The 15273-nt window shown below is 42.0% G+C and overlaps 1 long non-coding RNA gene across 2 annotated transcripts in view; it reads right to left on the reverse strand.

Moving 5' to 3' along the window:
• LOC307225331 overlaps positions 1 to 15273 on the reverse strand; it is a 146740-nt gene that overhangs the window by 73188 nt on the left and 58279 nt on the right. For both annotated transcript variants that reach the window (XR_013842896.1, XR_013842897.1), the window contains exon 2: positions 13836 to 14334. This is a non-coding gene — a long non-coding RNA (uncharacterized lncRNA). The remainder of the gene's footprint in view (positions 1 to 13835; positions 14335 to 15273) is intronic.

A 15273-nucleotide genomic window follows, 5' to 3' on the forward strand; every position in this document is an offset into this window, starting at 1 on the left:
ACCCTCTCTTCTCCCAGGTCTCGAATTCTACCAGTCATCTCGGCCAGTTGCATATAGTCCATCAGCTGCATCTGTCACTCTTCCAGTGTGGGTAGATCTTGAGTTTTCCAGCTCTTAGCGATAAGTATCCTTGCTGCCGCTGTTGCATACATAAAAAATGTTCGGTCCTTCTTTAACACCTTCTGGCCGACAATGCCCAGAAGGAAGGCCTCTGGTTTCTTAGTGAAGGTATACTTAAATACCTTTTTCAACTCATTATATATCATTTCCCAGAAGGCCTTCACTCTAGGGCAGGTCCACCAGAGGTGAAAGAATGTTCCTTCATGTTCTTTACATTTCCAACATTTATTATCAGACAAATGGTATATTTTGGCAAGTTTAACTGGGGTCATGTACCATCTATATATCATTTTCATTACATTTTCCTTCAAAGCATTACATGCAGTGAAGTTCAGCCCAGTGGTCCACAACCTTTCCCAGTCCTCTGATTTTGTTGTTGTTTAGTCATTTAGTCGCTTCTGACTCTTCGTGACCCCCTGGACCAGAGCACGCCAGGCACTTCTGTCTTCCACTGCCTCCCGCAGTTTGGTCAAACTCATGTTGGTAGCTTCGAGAACACTGTCCAACCATCTCATCCTCTGTCGTCCCCTTCTCCTTGTGCCCTCAATCTTTTCCAACATCAGGGTCTTTTCTAGGGAGCCTTCTCTTCTCATGAGGTGGCCAAAGTATTGGAGCCTAAGCTTCAGGATCTGTCCTTCCAGTGAGCACTCAGGGCTGATTTCCTTCAGAATGGATAGGTTTGATCTTCTTGCAGTCCATGGGGCTCTGAAGAGTCTCCTCCAGCACCTTAATTCAAAAGCATCAGTTCTTCGGTGATCAGCCTTTATGGTCCAGCTTTCACTTCCATACATCACTACTGGGAAAACCATAGCTTTAACTATACGGACCTTTGTCAGCAAGGTGATGTCTTTGCTTTTTAAGATGCTATCTAACTCCCCCTGATACTTGGTGTGCTGGGCCAGGGGGTGACCCGAGCAACGCGGTCCAGATCCGGTCCCGAATCCAAGGGTTCTGCGAGGAGTCAGTCCGGCAGGGCCAAGGCAGGAAACCAGGCAAGGTCAGGCACAGGATCACAGGAAGGTTCTGGCAAACAGCAACGTTGCCCCCACAACTGGGGCGGGGTCCAGCAGCCTTTTATCTCTGATGGGGTAACGGCCAGTCCTGTTCCCCCGGTGACTCACCTCCCTGTCTCGCCTGAAGGCGAGCACTCCTCCTGCAAGTACTCAGTACTCCTCCTGCGAGTACTCAGTACTCTCCTTCTCTCAGACCTCAGTCTCTGCAGCTTGGGAGATGTCGGTGGGTTACTAGACCCAGAGGCAGCCTCAGCCTCCCCTGACCAAACTGGTAGGTGAGCAGCTGTAAATGATTGCCCAGCTGGAGGCAACGAGGTAATCCCCACATCTGGAGCCAGGGCAGGCTCAGGCCCCTGACTCGGCCCAGCTGGTGCTTGTTGCAGGGGAACCTGTGCAGACTGGGACTCTTCAGAATCAGGTCCCAGACTAGTTTCAGCTGCCGCCTGAGGCCAAGGATCCGGTGCGGACTGAGACTACTCTGGCTCCGAGTCCGAGCCCGAGTCCCAGGCCATCACACTTGAGGTTAAATATGTAGCTACTGATAGCCTTATCTTTTATGGATTTGCCTAATCCTCTTTCAAAGCTGCCCAAGTTGGCAGCCATCACTGCATTTGTGGAAGCGACTCCCCATCGCCTATGTGTTGTGTGAAGAAGTACTTTCTTTTGTCTGTCCTGAATTTCCCACTATTCAGCTTCATCAGATCACCCCACAGGTTCTAGCATTATGAAAAACGGAGAAAGTCACCTCCCTAGCCATTTTCACCAGACCACATATAATTGCATGCATATTGTCCCCTTTTGCACACTCTTTTTTAATGCTAAAATACCCAGATGTTGTAACCTTTCCTCGCAGGGGAGTTGCTCCAGCTCTTTTTATAAGTTGGCTTGCTCTTTTCCTTCCTCAGATTTTCCAATGGCAGCCAGGAATAGATATATGCATGCAGAATACAAGCTGCCTTAACTAGTAAATGAATAAATTTTAAGTGTCTGCCGATGACAAATGAGTCAGATGAGCCATTCAACACAAGTAGGGAGAAGTCACCCTGGTCATGGAGACAAAGGCAGCCAACATGAGCAGGCTGGGCCGTTGCTCTACCAGTCCTCATTTTTCCATCACCATCTATTGATACAAAGATTCACAGCTAGGTTGCCGAAGTGTTTGATTTTATGAACAATGATAATGTTTTGTGGCTGTCATAAACCTCAAAAGAAATAATGCATGTGTCCCATACAAGGCATAAAAAGTTATTCTTTTAACATGAATAGCTTACCATTGTACGATTACCCTCTTGATCACCTATTCCATTACCGGAATGAATATATGATGCCTTGCTTTCTTTCAAGAAGGCAGGTGCAAGTTGAAGGAGAGAGCCTGCCAATGAAGATGATGAATTGCTTTTGGGTGCAGAGGACCAATGTTTAACATGAATGCAGTACAGCTAGGAATCAGGATGATCTCACAGATGTAAATTAACAGGAAAAACACATTTCTTTTTGTCTGCATTAAAGGTGGCAGGGGGGAAGAAATTCAAAACTTGACAATTCCAAATTTCCAAAATTTGTGTGTTTGTGCACAGGACTATGTTACTTTGAACTTGAATATTTAAGCAACCCTCTTTCCAACTTTTCTGAAAATTCTTTACAAAATGGGTTTGCATTCACAAGTACAGAATTTTTCATCTAAACATCTAAACATCCTATGTTTACATTAGCACAACCAAGAAGTCAGTGACCGAAAGGAAGAATGGATCGATGCTTCCCTACATAAAATGAAGTAATGATGGACTTTTTTCACATGGCACTATAGAAGGAGTTCACTGTTGTGACCGTGGTGTTTAGATTTCCTTTCTTCAGGGGATAAGGTCAAGGACTTGGAAGGGGAACTGCATGTAGGTCCAGCACCAGAAGCACTTCTACAATATAAGTGGTGCCAGTTCCCCTCTGACCCAAGGATGTTGCATTGCCATCCTCTCACTCAGAGGACTCCATCGAAGAAGCCTCAGTACAGCCAGAGTCTCTCCCACTCCATCACAGTAAAAGACTGCAGGAGCTGGCTGTGGCACTTTTCAGTGAAGGCAGCACTTGCAATAGGGACAGATCTTAAGTGCTACGTATAGCTCAGTCCAAGGTTGCTGAAGCAACACCAGATCTCTGCTCTCCTACTTCATTCCCTTTGCCTGCCTTCCACAGAGGTCAATGCTTGCACCAGAAAACGAAACATTCTCTCTTCCATTTAAATGAGTGTAAACTGGAGCACATATTGAGGGTGTCTGAGTGTAGAAAAACACAACTAAGGTAACACAAGTGATAACTAAGGCAGGAGAGCCAGGCTGCTGGTTTCTGTGGTTTGAGCACACAACCAAGGTACCCAGTTCAGGTGAAACATCATCATCATCATCATCATTATACAGCCCTACATCCACAGGTTTCATAAAGAAGAAAAAGAGTTTGGATTTGATATCCCGCTTTATCACTACCCAAAGGAGTCTCAAAGCGGCTAACATTCTCCTTTCCCTTCCTCCCCCACAACAAACACTCTGTGAGGTGAGTGGGGCTGAGAGACTTCAGAGAAGTGTGACTAGCCCAAGGTCACCCAGCAGCTGCATGTGGAGGAGTGGAGATGCGAACCCGGTTCCCCAGATTACGAGACTACCGCTCTTAACCACTACACCACACTGGCTCTCATAAAGCAGGATACTTGCAAGGTTGCCCTATTTGATAAGTGGTCACTATGATCCAGAACACTATTGCTCTCCTGGACATGTCATAGGTAAAGGCAGTTGAAAACAGAAATAGCTTGCTTTCACTGTTATACAACTCTTAAGTGTCTTTGTTGCAGCCACATTCAGAATGCAAGCAAGGGAAGCTAGCACTGCAAATGGTCCTGAATAAAGATCTAATTTCATAGTTAACCCCCTTTCGGAGACCTGCTTCCATAAATAGGGGCTGCTGAAGATCATCCCGGCACCAAGCAATGAATTCCATTCTGTTCTTGACCTTCATGCTGAAACCTCCAGCTCAAAAAGAAGATGGCTATTTGAACACTAATCATGGGGCAATTATTTATCTCCCTCTCATTTCCTAACTATTATGTCACCCATAGGAACAATATATAGAAAATTAGTGGAGAGTATTTGTGATCTTTAAAAAAATCTAAGTATGGGAGGCCTGTCAAAAGCATTCAGTGTCAGGCCAAGACCCACTTAATCCCCACAGAAAGGGTGTTAAGTGGGGTTTTTAAGTGGTGCAGAGGGCAGTATGTGGGTTCTTTTGCCATTGCATGAATTTTACCTAATAATATAACATATTATGATATTGGGTTCTTGGAGGATTCTGAAATGGGCAATGAAGTGATCAGAGACATTTTTACATTCATTTTTTTATTCTTTTCCCACCCCGCACCCCAAAAAACCCCCACAGCTAATAAATCAAATTGGGAAAATGCAAGATTTTAATTTGAACTATTTTGCTGATGAAACCTAGTATGCTATTGACGATCAGGCATCTCCAAGTTCTAGAAAATAACCTCCAACCATTTTTTCATTAAAGACTAACTTGTCCCACTGATTTCAATGAAACTAAATTCAACGAATTTAGTCTTGATTAGGGGTGAAATTTAATTTAGTTCCCATTTAAAAACAAACCTACCTAATTCACGCTTTCTGAAACATTAAGCAAACAAAAATTGCCATCCTTAAAAATTTTGCCCTTCTCCAAATTATGCAAGGCAGTTCTTCGGCCAAGTTATTGGCTATCGCTATACCAGGATTATATGTTTGTGATCTAACACCATCTGACATACATGAGAAAATCAAAGCACACAGAGGAAATCAGCATGCAAATTTATGAATCTTTCATTAAAAGCAAAAGGTGTCTTTATGTATTTTGTTATCTACTGGCCCACAAAAGCTGTTGTTAACAAGTTTGGGTTTAGTAGTTGCTAGTGTCCCAAAATATGCAGAATCCCTTGTGCAAAGCTATTCAGAAGACTGCTTCTCATCACCATGAACCACCTTGGAGGCTTTTGAAAGCAGAATGGTAGGGTACCAGATCTAATTAACAAACACCGGGAATAGCTGTAGCTCAGCAGCTGCCTTGCATGCAGTTGGTCCCAGATCCAATCCCCAGCATCTCCAGGTAGGGTTGGAGAGATCCCTGCCCAAAATCCTGGAGAGCTGCTGCCACTCAGTGTAGACAATACTGACAGCTTCCTTTATACCATAATCTTAACTGCTGCTCTTCTATCTTTTCAGAGGGTTAAAAAAAAAATCCACACAGATTCCTAAGCAAGGTTGATCATTTTCTACACAGCAGTTCTTCCCCTTGTTATACTTCCCTGGCCCCTGAGGAGCCTAACCCTACAGGCCATGCTCAGAAAATTAACCATGGCATGAGCAAAGTCATCACCACCTCCTATGTTTAGCCACCCTCTCATTTAGATTGCTAGCCCATGCTGCCATTAGCACGATGCCAATCTTAACAGTAGGCTCAGAGCTTTTGGAGTAGGTATGGAGTTCTATCTCCACTGACAACCGTGAAGCCTATAAGGCTTGGCTTGGGAGAATAGCTGACAACCATGAAGTTCATCCAGCCAGTGAATTGTTACAGTGGAAATTTTATGAAGCATCAGCAGGCTGTGAAAAATCTTGGCTGATATGGTCAACAACTGCACAACAAAAGGGGGACGCTTGGGGGTGGGGATAGAATAAAAAAAGCCCACAGGGGAGCAAATCCAGCAGTTGATAACCTTATAATAAAACATATTTGCCATGCATCTTTCAAAACTTGTGAAAGGGGCATTGGTTCCCCTCAAGGAATTGCAACTATTTGATTGCCCTCAAGCAATCCCTTGGATTATTGTATATGACTCTGTCCAGGTGCAACCTTCTTTAGAAGGTTTTAAGAAAAGAAGGAAAACAAGAACCAGATCATATACAGCATGTATCTGCTTAAATCAGGTCCCTTAAAACTGGTGATATTCTTATATGCACTGCTAGCTGGGTTCTGAAATACTATTACTCCAGATATGAAGCTGCTGCTTCTCTATAGGACATATCATTTTAAATTGGCATTAACAAATAATAATAGAGATTTGTCTCTGTAATCCCTGTAAGGTGGGACATTGCAGTCCCTCTAAAACAGATGAGAAGGAGGGTTTAAACTGGGGGGGGGGATGAGTGACCCAACTAGTCAGATCATGGCTAAGTAAATATATAGTTTGGGAATTCCTGATTTATGTTCCAGTCACTATAGTACATTACACAATCTCTGTCTAGTTAAGTTATTGGCTAGTTCAAGATCGTTGGGGATAATAATTAACTCTGCAGTCCTATCAGTGCTCTGCAATCCCACCTGTTGTTGAACACAATGGGACTCTTCTGATTAAATGGACATAGAATTGGGCTATAAGTCTGTCCTGAAGACCACCACATTTTGGGCCCAGTCTACACGCTTCCTGCATTTATCAAATTTCACTGTAACATATACACCCCTGATTTTCCTCTTGACTTATGGTTCGGATGGCTAGTCACGCATTGCCAAAAAAGAGGATCTGCGTCATTAAGAGGGCACAAATTTGCCTATTTTAATTTATATATATGGACACAAATTTAGAAATGATTGTCATAGTTTAAATAGAAATACAGTACATCTCACCAGAGTGGGAAAGACCCCAGGTAACCTGTGTACTGTTCTGTCTGCTGACCAGGTGCTGAGAAATCCTGTTCCCCCAGCTCATGGTTCCTTATCTTTGAACTGGACAGGTCTCAAATGGAGGACACCCCTCTAGTTTGAAGGACAGTCAAAGGACACATGACCACCTTACTTATGGTTCATTTGAGTTCTGTGCTTTAGAACTGAGCATACATTGCTTATATTGCAAGGTTACCTATGAGATTATCTACTCTCAGCTTGTTGTGCATGAGGTTTATGTAAGGAAGAATGTGTCATATTCATTCTGAAAAATGATTAAATATGCCATCTTTTGAGGAAAGGAGCACCTTGGAATATTTAAGGCAGCTTTACAACCCTAAAGTCTAACAATCATCTGTGCTACACGTCTGTAGGAAACCTATGCTAGACTTGCCCCTGTGGTTCAAATCTGCTGGGCTAACATAAATACTTTGTAAAAAAAATAGGGAGAGCTTTTTTTACAGCCAGGGTAGAAAAGCCAGTATTAGACTTTATCTCATGGAACAAGATCATTAATTGGCAATGAAGGAAATGTATCTCAGCAAGTACTCACAACCATTTCTTTATTAGAGTTTGGATTGTTTTTAGTAGCAATCACAATGAAAGGGTTAGAAAGGAGGGTGCTGGCATTTCTGTCCGCCTTCCCATCTGGGTTAGCTACATGCTTGCAAAAAAGGGAGAAAGTGAGAAACAAGGGGAGGGGTGTGGAAGGCTTCACCACACTAAATGAAAAGCAAACAATATGCATATCAGCATCCTAAGGAGATGTACCACTCTGCTGGGAAAAAACAAGACAAAAGAATTATCTGACACAACAGTTCAAAGCATATTGCACCTGTCAAAACGTCTGTCATCTTCTATAGAAATGTGCCATTCCAAAAGGGGAGGGGGTGGTGGAAAGGGAAACTCGACCAAAGTCACGCAGAAACAACAGACCACTTTGTCTCCTTCCTGCAGCCAACTCTTCCATCTGAAAGCCATTTGACTCAATGCTAAAGAGTGCCTGGAAGGACCAGACAATAGGAAGGTCTCTTTCATTGTCAAGGACAGTTACACTTTGAAGATGATGCTCAAAAGGGGTTAAAATGGGTCAACAAGCAATTGTTGGCCCCATCCAAGGAAATTTGAACGGAACATTGTTAAAGCCACACACACAAAATCCTTCTAAAAGGATGCATCTTTTAAGCAAAGGCCAGTGTGGGAAGGGGAAGATCAACACACCATACTGATTTAGTCACAAGGAATAAATTAAGGCCACCATTACAACCCCCACTGTAGATAGATTGATGAGGTGTTTTCGGTCTAGATGTGATTGCACTAAACGGTAGGCATTTGCAGTGCAGGAGAAATAGGGTCATCATCCATTCAAAAAAGGAGATACACTTTCAGAATTTGGCCCAAGGTGGCCTTAACTTTTTCACTCCTTTTTTTAAAAAAATTGCATGTTGGTGTTGCAATGGTCTGGTTCTTTTAAGATCTATGACGAACAATGAAAATGCACCATGCCTGTTTATAAATGCTAGTTCACTCTAAAGGATTTCCTGTCTGTAGCAATGAACTCACTTCGAATCAATATGCTAAGTTTAGAAAGGGTTTGATGTCAACAAAGCATTTTTAAAAATAAAAAACAAACATTTCTGTGCAATCAGGCAAACTATTTTGGTGACTTCTTTGGAGAACCCCATTAATTTTATCTCTGCTCAGTACTGAGAACAACAAAGGTGATCTGCTGAGTAGATAATATACTGTAGTCTTGCTCAGCTCTCATTCATTTCATAGGGGTTACACAGGAGAATGCCCCAGTGGACTGAGCCCTAATGTAAGGTGATCATCAGCAGAAAAGAAAACACAGTTACAGATATTTTAACCACAATGACATTAACATTTTGATTGCTTTTTTTAAAAAAAAATGCAAGGTAAGATCTACAAATATATAAGTGGATAATTGTAAGTGGCATCCACCATCCAGGGAGTCAGTATAGTGAGGTAGATTGAACGTATGTTGGACTAGAACTGACTGGACAGGTGTGAATTCAAATCCTCACACATTGAGGCAGCTTTTGGATGTTTCATTCTCCATGAATTGAAATTAACACAAAGGGTTGCTGTGAGGACAACTCAGTTAAGGGCCTGCTTTCCTCAGTTCCTTGGACAAAGGGTGGAATAAACATGCCCAAATCCCTATCTGAAGAAGTGTGCATGCACACAAAAGCTTATACCCAGAACAAATTTAGTTGGTCTCTTAAGGTGCTACTGAACAATTTTTTATTACTATTTCAAATCCCTTTTGTAAGATACAAATATAATGGAATGGACATCTATTTTCATCTGGGATCATTATCAGTACTCCTCATCCTTGTATGTATTTCTATGTACCTTTGGTTAGTTCATGACAACTTAAATATCCAAAAAGTAAAAGTAGCTGTGCTGGCCCTTGAGAAAATTCCAAAATCCATTTAAGGGCAATGCCTTTGTTAGAACAACCAAAATATCACAGAATTGCTTGCAAGTTCTCCAGAAAGCTTCAGAAAGCTAGATGGTAAATTGAGCAATTGTTTTTTGGGGGGAGGGATTATTTTGGCTGATATCAAAGCTGTAGAGTTTGCACTGTATCCTGTCCCCTTTGCTCTATTTATTATCTAGCTAGCTTGATGAAGAATTCTGGCCAATTCAAAAGTTTCTGCACTATATTGTGATACTTTGCTTCAAAAATGTTTTGCACTAATGCCTATTTTAAATATCCAATGCATCTTACATACACAGCCTTGACCCCATGTTGCCTCATAGCCTCTTAAGTATGTCGGAAATCAAGCCTTTATCAGGAGAAACTGGCAACTCTCCCAGGCACCCAGCACAGTGGCATAGCGTGGGGGGTGCAGGGGGGCCGGCCGCACCGGGCGCAACATCTGGGGGTTAGAGTTAGGAAGCGCAAATCCACGGGTTAGGGGGTGCAAATCCATGGGTTAGGGAGTGCAAATTACTTGCCTTGCCCCGGGTGCTGACAACCCACGCTACGCCACTGACCCGGCATGATTCCCTGTTGACCTCCCTGGCTGCATTCCCCAGCAAGATCCAGGCTAGGTCTCGATAGGCGATTCTTCTCAAACGTGAGAAGAACAACCCCCCTCTTTCCTGCCCCCTGGCAGGGGAAAGAGATAGACAGAAACGTATTTACATGCCTTTATTTCTGTCTTTGCAGCGTTACAAAAAACATGTCTGCTCTCTTCAAACTCCAGCAGTCTAGTGGCAAAAACTTCCTGCACTTCCTGGACAGGAATAAACGGAAGAGCTCATATTACACTCTGAGGTAATTCCGGTGCTACGCACTGTGAATTGACTGTCCCTCTGTTTCCCAAGGGCAGTCCCAACATTCCCATTATGTTTTTCTTTCAAGCTAGCAGTTTGCAGCTGCATTGCTTCTATATCGTAACAAAGTATACCATCTATGCACTAACATATATATATATATATATATATATATATATATATATATGAGTTTTTTGTAATGTTTTTTGGTTGCCCAAAGCACTTTACACCACACACATAATCTCAACAAACCTCACAAGATAAGGGAAGTCAGTAATATTACACCCATATTGCAGATGGAAAACCGAGGTTGATGTTCAAGAGCTTTGGGGGGGGGGTTGTGGGGGGTTGTGTCAGAAACAGAAATTTCTCTTTCCTCAAGCTATACTATGTGCATTTTTGCACTCTTTACCTTGTCAATTCCCAGTGACTGATCTGTCATTTTTTCACTATGAGTAGTACTTTTAGTGAAGTGCAATTTTCATCATGCTATTGATCTATACACCATGCTGCTGTGGAGCTGTGAATTATTTTCTTTTATTTTCAACATAAAGAAGGTATAGAAATGAGCGTAAGAAAATGCCAAATTGTCCAAAAATATTTATGACATTATGTCCAGGTGAATTAATTTCAGTGCCTAGACACTTACAAATCATGGATAATGTCTCACCTAGTGCTAAATTATCTGCTCCATTCAGGAACTTAATGTTTGCTTTAGTTTGTGTGTTTTTTGCTGATAACATAGAGAGTGGTCCAGTGCCACAGCACACAGCACATTAGAAAGCTCTTTTTTTTCTGAGGTGGCCATAAAAGGCATTCATTTCCCTATCTTCAGTACCAAACAGGCACATGCTAATTTTCTGAGAGTGAAATGATGGTTTGGAAAGTAGCTAAAGACTTAAGCATCAAGTGACCTCAACCCATAATGCTGAAGTTATCTGGAGTCCAGTCCAGCCAGTGAGAAACCACTCTTAAGTCCCACTAATTTCAAGGGGGTGAACTGAGCAGGTGCTTAAATCCCTCCTATTGAAATTGCAGGAATTTAAAAGTCCTTAATTTAAGATGGATTGTGCCCGCAATGTTTTCCAGTTTGCCTTGTTATCTGAAAATGCTAATACACCCAGAGAAACAAATCAAGGATGGTTGCTTGGTGCATTATTTATAGAATGCCATGTGCTGCAAGGCCTGAGAAAGCTCAGATGAGCTCATGGGAGCTAGTAGGCCTCAGAACATATAGGAATATGGGAAGCTGCCTTACGCAGAGTCAGATCACTGGTCCACGTAGCTCAGAACTGAACACAATGACTAGCACAACTCCCCAGCATTTCAGGCGCAATACTATCACAGTCCTATGTGGATATGCCAGGGGACTGAATAGGGAACTTCTGCATGTTCACTTAGTATTAGGAATTTTAACATACAATCATTTGTCAATGTAACAGGGATCCTGCTTGCTGGGCTTTAAACCCAAATTATTGATCTGACTTCCTTAGAAATGAATTTAAGTCGGTAACTATTAAAAACAGTGGAAATATAAAATATGCAATGACTTGTGATAGATATAGATAATATATAGGTTATAGATATAGATATAGAGATATAGAAATATCCTTGTCCAGTTAGCTAGGATTTGTTTCACAATAAACTGCCATCAAATTTTCTCAATGTATAATGCCCAAGTTTAAATCTTACAACCACCACCATCACACTCTAATTAAAGTCATTTTTTTAAAAAAAATCTATTTCTTCACTTTAGCTCTTGATTATGATATTTAATCCTATTTGAAACAGTTACACCCTGAAAGGACCTCTCAATTTGAGAACATGTTAAAGAAATAGGGATTTCCATCTAGTGACAACACTTCAGCATTTAAAAAAAAATAATCCATATTGCAACATGGCACGCGATACATCAAATTACCATTGTAAAGTGCAAATTCTTTGCAACACTGGAAGCCATCACTGAACAAAAATAGTACTAGAAGAGTTTTCAAAAGGAACATTTTTGGCTAGGAAAGAGACTTTTGACATTATTTATTAGGTTCAAAAATGCTTAACAAAAGCCCAACAATGGTCCTGTGGAAACCACTACATCTGAGGCACTTTCTCTTGTTAGAGGCCGGCATTGATTTGAGGATGGCCAGCATGAGTGGAACAATTCCCTCACACCAGTCAATGCAAGTGGGCATTCAGACACAAACAAGCACAAGCCTGTGAACAAGCCATATGGAAACATTGGGGGGAGGGGGGCAAGGGGAGGGGGGCGAAGTAAACATTTATTAACCTCTTTGTGCCGAGATCGGCCGAAGGACAGGCCAGGAGTGAAGGAGACGGTCATGCCAAATTTCCACGAAAGACGGGGGTTTGCCCCGAGCATTTTTTCATAGAATATGGCGAAGCATGGAGAATGTCTGCAGTGCCATGGTAACTGAAGCTGTCCGGATCGTGGTTTGGAAGACCGCTGGAGAAGCACCTTCCTTCCCAGAGAAAGTCTTTAGAGAAGGGTTGGTAGGAAGTTTGCTTCAGGCTTGGCTCTTGAAGAAACTCTTGCAGGCATGGGAGATGAGCCCAAGTCGGAAAAAGAGTCATTCCTCGTGACCAGTACTTTTGTTCTAAAAACATGTTTAGTGGTACTCTCGTTTTCCTACTCATATTGAAATACCGAGGCCAAACGTAGATTCACAAAATGTTTAGGGGTATGCGTACCCCGCCCAGAAAAAAAGCACTGCTCATGACTGAGGAAAGCACTAGAGAAGCTTAAAAAAAACAACAACCCTAGAGATAATGTACTCTGCGCATGCACTTCTATATCTGAAAGAACATACACATACGAAAAACAAGGGAACATGTGGGATTTTTACGCACACAAGTCTGTTTAAAAATGCTGCAAAGGAAATGATGTGGTTAGGGAGTTGTGTGTGACAAAATTAAGAGCTGGCAATTGTTAGTGGACCTTCAGCCTTAAATGTTTAGGTTGAGGCTGCATCCTCCTGGCTCATAGAAAACCCCTTAAAGTGGGTTCCTTGGACAAAAATTCTGCTCCGAGTCTGAAGCTGAACTAGAATTTAGGAACATAGTAAACTGTCATATGCAGTCAGATCATTGGTCCATCTAGCTGAATACTGCCTACACTGACTGGCAATGGCTATCTAGTGTTCTAAATTTGTATGTATTAATAACCCATATAAAAGCAGCTCACCTTATATGGCATTTTAGCCTACACACTTTATGCTTGGTAGTGCAACCTTTTGTGATTATCTGCCTCTGGCTCTTGCTATAAGGGGATAGATTAGCCCCCTAGTCAGTGATGAATGCTGTTATCTGCATCGATAGTGACCAATGGAGCACAGTGGGATGACACTGTTTACCTGGCTTACCAAAACAGAGGTCGCTGTCAGTAACTGAAAGGGGTAAAGCAGTGGGGAGGTCAGTACAGTTTCAGCACAGCATTAGGAGTGTCAGCTTGACTCTGCCACTACACCTGCACCATGCCAATCTCCTTGCCACCTTGACTCCCCATCTCGGTTATTGGCAGCGACTTCCACAATGGGAAACTGGGAAAGTAATGCCACCCCACCAGCAGGTGCGGATTTGTGTGCCAGTATGTGTACCTGTAGGGTGGACAGTAAGCTGTGTGTCTATGTTGTACCAAAATTCATGTGGCTTCCTTGACTGAGGCATAAGAACACAATATAAGTTACATACCTGACCAATCAATGGTTTTGTATTTTAGCTGTTTCCGTTCTATCTGCAAGCTGCCTTGCACCCCGATCTGGGGAAAAGGCTTGTTGTTGTTGTTGTTTAGTCGTTTAATATTCTTACAACAATCTGTTTCCCTCTCAAAGGTGATTGGCTAATTACAGTTGAGGATGGCTTACGAAAATTTTCTGAATGGCTTCAGCCTCTGAAAATAATGAAGTTGCACTGCTTTGTATCCTGGCTGAATCGAGACATTCTACATTTCTTTCTGTGTTTACTCTATAGCAGTTTCAGTGTCTTCTGCTTTCTCCTTAATGTGTACACAGGTGGTCTCCAGGTTGATAGGTAGGTGAGGAAATGCCATTGCTCCCATTCCAACCATCTCTTCCCCACTGGAGACAGAACTTGGTGGTGGCATTTTTGGAACATCATATTCACACATTATATTCACAATGCGCAAGCAGATTGGTTCTCACTGGCTGCACCTGTCCTCTTCTAAAATTGGCTGCAGAACACAAATAAACAGGAGCAAAATTAGAAGAACACCTGATGCTTTGCTAAGCCCTACCTGTTGCATCTGGACTTTTAAGTCTCCAATATATAGTTCCAAACTTGAATGAACATACAAAATCAGACCTAAAGAAAGAAATCTGTTTATTCGAAAGAAATCTGTTTAGTCCTTTGCTGCACTCTAGATCCAAGTAAAACATATCCTACAAGAAAGCAGAAGAAAAGAAAAAGCTTTGAAAGCCTTTTTGATCTGGAAGGCTACATAATTTTAATGGAAATTTGCACAATATGATTGAGGCCTACCTACAACTCTCAGCTGCTGTTTTATAATTTTCTGTATTATGATTTGATTATTAATGTGTCTTAATGCACAGTATTGTGTTTTGACTATGTCCTAAAAGGCAATGCAAAATACCATAAATAAATCAATAAATGTTGTGGACTTTCATAAAGATGTGTACTAAAAGTATTGTGTCTTAATCTCAAATTTTGGCTAGGATTGAGACTTAGTCATGCTTACAGTACATCCAGTGAAATAAATAGGACTATGAGATGGATGCCATACATCCAGAATTTATCAGACATATCCAGAATATTGCAGTCGGAAGCAGTGTCCAAGAGGAAATCGCTAAAATATCCTGGAAAATCCGGACTTTGGCCAAAAAACCAACAATTTTTCTGTCTGGATTTTCCCTGTTTGAAATATGGCAACTCTAGACTATGACCAACTTCAGTAGGTCTACTCTAAGCATGGCAAGCAGAGCAATCCTATGGGGAACTTGAAGCAGCAGGGTGGAGTGGAATGGCAGAGCTACTGCCATATCCAAAGTTCTGCCATTCATGCTGCCCAGGGTGAAAAGTGGTGGTAAGATTTCCCCTCCCCCCTTCTTTTGTGTTGTACCAGCTCAAGGCAGCACAGAAATCCTAAATGGGA

This window comes from Podarcis cretensis (assembly GCF_951804945.1).
Source record: "Podarcis cretensis genome assembly, chromosome: 10".
Lineage (NCBI taxonomy): Eukaryota > Metazoa > Chordata > Lepidosauria > Squamata > Lacertidae > Podarcis > Podarcis cretensis.